The sequence below is a fragment of the Salmo trutta genome, unplaced genomic scaffold (assembly GCF_901001165.1).
Source record: "Salmo trutta unplaced genomic scaffold, fSalTru1.1, whole genome shotgun sequence".
Lineage (NCBI taxonomy): Eukaryota > Metazoa > Chordata > Actinopteri > Salmoniformes > Salmonidae > Salmo > Salmo trutta.
Genome location: NW_021822691.1, coordinates 74,644 through 82,111, shown reverse-complemented (window position 1 = coordinate 82,111; position 7,468 = coordinate 74,644).

Below are 7,468 nucleotides of genomic sequence, written 5' to 3'. Positions count from 1 at the left end.
TGGGACTGGATGGTGGTCAGAGATAGATGGGAGGGGTTGAGGGGAGCTGAAGGATGGGACTGGATGGTGTTCAGATAGATGGGAGGGGTTGGGGGGAGCTGAAGGATGGGACTGGATGGTGTTCAGAGATAGATGGGAGGGGTTGAGGGGAGCTGAAGGATGGGACTGGATGGTGTTCAGAGATAGATGGGAGGGGTTGGGGGGAGCTGAAGGATGGGACTGGATGGTGTTCAGAGATAGATGGGAGGGGTTGAGGGGAGCTGAAGGATGGGACTGGATGGTGGTCAGAGATAGATGGGAGGGGTTGAGGGGAGCTGAAGGATGGGACTGGATGGTGTTCAGAGATAGATGGGAGGGGTTGAGGGGAGCTGAAGGATGGGACTGGATGGTGGTCAGAGATAGATGGGAGGGGTTGAGGGGAGCTGAAGGATGGGACTGGATGGTGGTCAGAGATAGATGGGAGGGGTTGGGGGGAGCTGAAGGACGGGACTAAAAACAAACAAAAGATAACTGTTGTGAGGTGTGTCCGTAAAATGTATATAGTCTGTATTAGCTGGAAGTTAAAGCATAAGTGTAAAAAAAAACTCCAATTAGGAGAGGGTTGGGTAGGGTTAGGGGAAAATAATAAAGAACAATATATTTAAAAAGATATGTATTTATATATACTGGTATTACTGGTATATATACTGGTATACTTTTGACTGGTATATATATATACAAAGTACCAGTCAAACGTTTGGACAAACCTACTCCAGGGTTTTTCTCTATTTTCTGCATTGTAGAATAATAGTGAAGACATCAAAACTATGAAATAACACATATGGAATCATGTAGTAACCAGAGGTGAGACCAAGTCATTGTTTTACGAGTCACAGGTAAGTCTCAAGTCTTAGCACTCAAGGCCCAAGTCAAGTCCGAAGTCAAGACAGGCAAGTCCGAGTCAAGTCTCAAGTCAAGACCGACAAGTATCAAGTCAAGTCTCAAGTCCTAAACTTTGAGTTTCGAGTCCTAAACAAGTCATAATGTGCTCTTCACCAAATGTAACACCACCAAATTTCATATTTTTAACAAGAGTAATAGTTAGTATATTACATTTACGCAAACCATGAATACCATTAAAAAATAAACGTATTACCTTCCAAATAAACGTTATATTTCCATGGAAATACATTGGTAGCCATGAGAAAGACCCCCCCCCATCGACTATCGAGGATCGCAATCGGGCGATGTAGGCTTGTACACAATCGCCCAACCTTAATACACAGACACTCTCTCTGTGTGGTTACAGTAGGCTAACATATGTCACTGGCTTTAGGAACAGCAGCAACATCAGGCAGGATTTAGGCTAACAACTGCCTAGCCAGTAGTAGCTTAATCTTGGGTGCAATGATCACATTCCCTCACTGACTGACTGTGTGGAGGCTCATTGATTTAACGTTGGCTATATTAGCCAAAACGTACCGTTCTTTGTGCACCTTCAAATGTCGAACAATGTTGGAAATTGTTGCGCCTCCGTCTGTCATTTTCTTCCGTTTTGCAAGTTGCAATTCGTTTTTTTGTTGATACCAGCCTATGTCTTTATATCCGAAAATAATAATTTTGGGTATCATCTTTCCAAGGGCTCCATTTGAATTCACTCGTCGATGTTCCTCTGTACTGCCACGCACAACTTTTTCTCAGCTGGCACAATTTGATTGGCTGCTGTCCGATTCAAACTGTAATCCGTTAAATTAAATAAAAAATAAAAAAATGATCGCATCATTTTTAATATTTCGGGGAGGGAATCAAGTCAGATCAAGTCTAAAAGGTTCAAGTCCAAGTCAAGTCACGAGTCATTGGTGTTAAAGTCAAAGTCGAGTTGCAAGTCATCATATTTGTGACTCGAGTCTGACTCGACTCCAAGTCATGTGATTCGAGTCCACACCTCTGGTAATAAGCAAAAAATGTTCAACAAATCAAAATATATTTTATATTTGAGATTCTTCAAAGTAGCCACCCTTTTCCTTGATGAAAGCTTTGCACACTCTTGGCATTCTGTCAACCAGCTTCATGAGGAATATTTTTCAACAGTCTTGAAGGAGTTCCCACATATGCTGATCACTTGTTGGCTGCTTTTCCTTCACTATAAAGTACAGGAAACTAGGCGTATGTCGCGCGTCACTACCTCACAGGAGAGCCGTTTGAACGTAAACTTTTTTTTAATCAAAATGTGTTTGTTTTTTTGTCCAGAAATGCCTTCTCGAACATGTGAACTTTCATGTGCCTTAATAACAAACTTGTATGTCATCTGTAAATACGAATAAAATGGTTAAATTACGAGCCTGGTTAGTTAAGCCACAGAAAAAGCCAGCAACCTTCCTGCTGGCCATGATTGGCTGAGATAATGAGTGGGCTGGACATGCCGAGAGATGAGTTCAGATTGGTCTACCATGTAGCGTGCTTCTGTCTATTTGAGCTGGTCAGTATGTGTAGGTAATCCTGTATAACGCGGCTTTTATTTTTAAATGTATCACGTAGTAAAACTTAACAAAAGACTCCACTACGCAAGTATTCATTTCAATAGAATGTCACTGCAACAACTGTTTCAGAGCGCTCTCGTCTGAGTGTACCAGAGAGCGCAGAATAACTGATGAATTTCCAAAACGCTCAACACCCGTTGAATATAACCAGTGCCAGTAAATGTCACGTAATTCAATTGTTGCCAAGAGCACAGTTACAGTCACCAACGCTCTGGATAACATGAAAACAGCCTAACCAGCTCTGCTAGGGCGAGTAAAATGGCCAGAGTTTGGGTAGGGGCTAAAGCTTAAGATTCTTATGGCATTGTACATGGTCAGCGTGAACCAGAGTGACTGGACACAACAACGGACCAAGCAAGTTGTACAAGGAAAACAGAAACGACACAGGACGTGAAAGGGTTTGCAGTCTGCGTTCATCCATGTATACGGGTAAGAGTCTAGCTACAGTTTCAGATATAATATACGTTTCTAATGTTGTCAGAAAGTTATTTTCATTGCAAGTTAAAGCTGACTGTTAGCTAGCTAGCTAGCGTTAGATGGCTGGCTCGCTAGCTAACATTACGTTTATGATCTGTGTGTAGTAATGTCATCTCAAAATGCCATTTTACATCGCTAGTTGTAGCCTAATGTTAGCTAGCTAACTAGCTAACATTGAACCTATTTGGTTAACTTTAGCTAGCTATGACAATCGGTTTGTATTGCTAGTACTCTATGGATTAGGATAATGGCTCATTGTTTAGCCAGCTAGCTAGAATGTCTAAACAAAAGACTCCACTTTGCCAGATGATTACATGAGTTAGGTTAGCCAGGTGTGTCTGATGATGATTACAGCTATCTATTGTATAATAATGCTAAAATATTTGTATCTGGAATGTGTCTTTCAGCATCAGTAGAACACACCTGTCTCTCCTCCACCAGTCATACAAGGAGAATGGTCTAATACCTCCCATCATAAAGACCTGTAGAACACACCTGTAGAACACACCTGTAGAACACACCTGTAGAACACACCTGCAGAACACACCTGTAGAACACACCTGTAGAACACACCTGTAGAACACACCTGTAGAACACACCTATAGAACACACCTGTAGAACACACCTGTAGAACACACCTGACTCTCCTCCACCAGTCATACAAGGAGAATGGTCTAATGCCTCCCATCATAAAGAGAGCTGGCCCAAGCAAGAACAGGTAACACCTGAAGCATGAGGACTTACAGCGAGTTGTGAACTTCATCAACAACTATGCAGAGGATAATGCAATAGTATTGCCAGGACGCCACCCAGGACACAAACACTTTGGTGGAAAGCTGCTGCCATCTCATGTGACAAAAGCAGCAGTGTTGCATCTCTACAAGGAATCGATTGCAACACTTGGTATGTAAAGCATAATAAACAACACGTTTTGATTATTTAATTGACCTCGAACATGATTGGCAATACTTTTATTGATCTCATATTATTATGTTATTATTTTAACTTCCAGTTTCCAAGATGATGTTTCTGTATTCACTGTGTAATGTCTGCGTCCAACTCACACTCACAAACAATTACAGTGAGGGAAAAAAGTATTTGATCCCCTGCTGATTTTGTACGTTTGCCCACTGACAAAGAAATTATCAGTCTATAATTTTAATGGTAGGTTTATTTGAACAGTGAGAGACAGAATAACAACAAAAAAATCCAGAATAACGCATGTCAAAAATGTTATAAATTGATTTGCATTTTAATGAGGGATATAAGTATTTGACCCCCTCTCAATCAGAAAGATTTCTGGCTCCCAGGTGTCTTTTATACAGGTAACAAGCTGAGATTAGGAGCACACTCTTAAAGGGAGTGCTCCTAATCTCAGTTTGTTACCTCTATAAAAGACACCTGTCCACAGAAGCAATCAATCAATCAGATTCCAAACTCTCCACCATGGCCAAGACCAAAGAGCTCTCCAAGGATGTCAGGGACAAGATTGTAGACCTACACAAGGCTGGAATGGGCTACAAGACCATTGCCAAGCAGCTTGGTGAGAAGGTGACAACAGTTGGTGCGAATATTCGCAAATGGAAGAAACACAAAAGAACTGTCAATCTCCCTCGGCCTGGGGCTCCATGCAAGATCGCTCCTCGTGGAGTTGAGTTCCTTCTGACCCTATGTAGCCAGGTCCATCTACTATCCTTCTGACCCTATGTAGCCAGGTCCATCTACTATCCTTCTGACCCTATGTAGCCAGGTCCATCTCTATCCTTCTGACCCTATGTAGCCAGGTCCCATCTACTATCCCTCTGACCCTATGTAGCCAGGTCCATCTACTATCCTTCTGACCCTATGTAGCCAGGTCCATCTACTATCCTTCTGACCCTATGTAGCCAGGTCCCATCTACTATCCTTCTGACCCTATGTAGCCAGGTCCCATCTACTATCCTTCTGACCCTATGTAGCCAGGTCCCTATGTAGCCAGGTCCATCTACTATCCTTCTGACCCTATGTAGCCAGGTCCATCTACTATCCTTCTGATCCTATGTAGCCAGGTCCATCTACTATCCTTCTGACCCTATGTAGCCAGGTCCCATCTACTATCCTTCTGACCCTATGTAGCCAGGTCCCTATGTAGCCAGGTCCCTATGTAGCCAGGTCCATCTACTATCCTTCTGACCCTATGTAGCCAGGTCCATCTACTATCCTTCTGACCCTATGTAGCCAGGTCCATCTACTATCCTTCTGACCCTATGTAGCCAGGTCCATCTACTATCCTTCTGACCCTATGTAGCCAGGTCCATCTACTATCCTTCTGACCCTATGTAGCCAGGTCCATCTACTATCCTTCTGACCCTATGTAGCCAGGTCCATCTACTATCATTCTGACCCTATGCAGCCAGGTCCATCTACTATCCTTCTGACCCTATGTAGCCAGGTCCATCTACTATCCTTCTGACCCTATGTAGCCAGGTCCCATCTACTATCCTTCTGACCCTATGTAGCCAGGTCCATCTTCTATACTTCTGACCCTATGTAGCCAGGTCCATCTACTATCCTTCTGACCCTACGTAGCCAGGTCCATCTACTATCCTTCTGACCCTATGTAGCCAGGTCCATCTACTATCCTTCTGACCCTATGTAGCCAGGTCCATCTACTATCCTTCTGACCCTATGTAGCCAGGTCCATCTACTATCCTTCTGACCCTATGTAGCCAGGTCCATCTACTATCCTTCTGACCCTATGTAGCCAGGTCCATCTACTATCCTTCTGACCCTATGTAGCCAGGTCCATCTACTATCCTTCTGACCCTATGTAGCCAGGTCCATCTACTATCCTTCTGACCCTATGTAGCCAGGTCCATCTACTATCCTTCTGACCCTATGTAGCCAGGTCCCATCTACTATCCTTCTGACCCTATGTAGCCAGGTCCATCTACTATCCTTCTGACCCTATGTAGCCAGGTCCATCTACTATCCTTCTGACCCTATGCAGCCAGGTCCATCTACTATCCTTCTGACCCTATGTAGCCAGGTCCATCTACTATCCTTCTGACCCTATGTAGCCAGGTCCCTATGTAGCCAGGACCCTATGTAGCCAGGTCCATCTACTATCCTTCTGACCCAGGTCCATCTACTATCCTTCTGACCCTATGTAGCCAGGTCCATCTACTATCCTTCTGACCCTATGTAGCCAGGTCCATCTACTATCCTTCTGATCCTATGTAGCCAGGTCCATCTACTATCCTTCTAACCCTATGTAGCCAGGTCCATCTACTATCCTTCTGACCCTATGTAGCCAGGTCCATCTACTATCCTTCTGACCCTATGTAGCCAGGTCCGTCTACTATCCTTCTGACCCTATGTAGCCAGGTCCATCTACTATCCTTCTGACCCTATGTAGCCAGGTCCATCTACTATCCTTCTGACCCTATGTAGCCAGGTCCATCTACTATCCTTCTGACCCTATGTAGCCAGGTCCATCTACTATCCTTCTGACCCTATGTAGCCAGGTCCATCTACTATCCTTCTGACCCTATGTAGCCAGGTCCCATCTACTATCCTTCTGACCCTATGTAGCCAGGTCCATCTACTATCCTTCTGACCCTATGTAGCCAGGTCCCATCTACTATCCTTCTGACCCTATGTAGCCAGGTCCATCTACTATCCTTCTGACCCTATGTAGCCAGGTCCATCTACTATCCTTCTGACCCTATGTAGCCAGGTCCATCTACTATCCTTCTGACCCTATGTAGCCAGGTCCCATCTACTATCCTTCTGACCCTATGTAGCCAGGTCCATCTACTATCCTTCTGACCCTATGTAGCCAGGTCCATCTACTATCCTTCTGACCCTATGTAGCCAGGTCCCTATGTAGCCAGGTCCCTATGTAGCCAGGTCCATCTACTATCCTTCTGACCCTATGTAGCCAGGTCCATCTACTATCCTTCTGACCCTATGTAGCCAGGTCCATCTACTATCCCTCTGACCCTATGATAGGTACTCTCCAGTAGGCATCAAAACATTCAAACGCCAAGTTTAAGCAGAATTATATTCCCATTGTTCCTCAAAAATGCAGTGTATGATATACCATTTTGTAGCTCTGAGTCTCTTCTTTATCCAATGTAAAAAAAACACAATTTCAAATTTTTCTACATAAGACGGATTTGAGCTAGTCGGTAAAATATGCTGAGCACTTGTTGGCAGTTTTTCCTTAACTCTGCGGTCAAACTCATTCCAAACCATCTCAATTGGGTTGAGGTCGGGTGATTGTGGAGGCCAGGTCATCTGATGCAGCACTCCATCACTCTCCTTCTTGGTCAAATAGCCCTTACACAGCCTGGAGGTAATAGTGCTACTAAGCCCAAAGCAGATGGGATGGCGTATCACTGCAGAATGCTGTGGTAGCCATGCTGGTTAAGTGTGCTTTGAATTCTAAATAAATCACTGAGTGTCACCAGCAAAGCACCCCCACAACA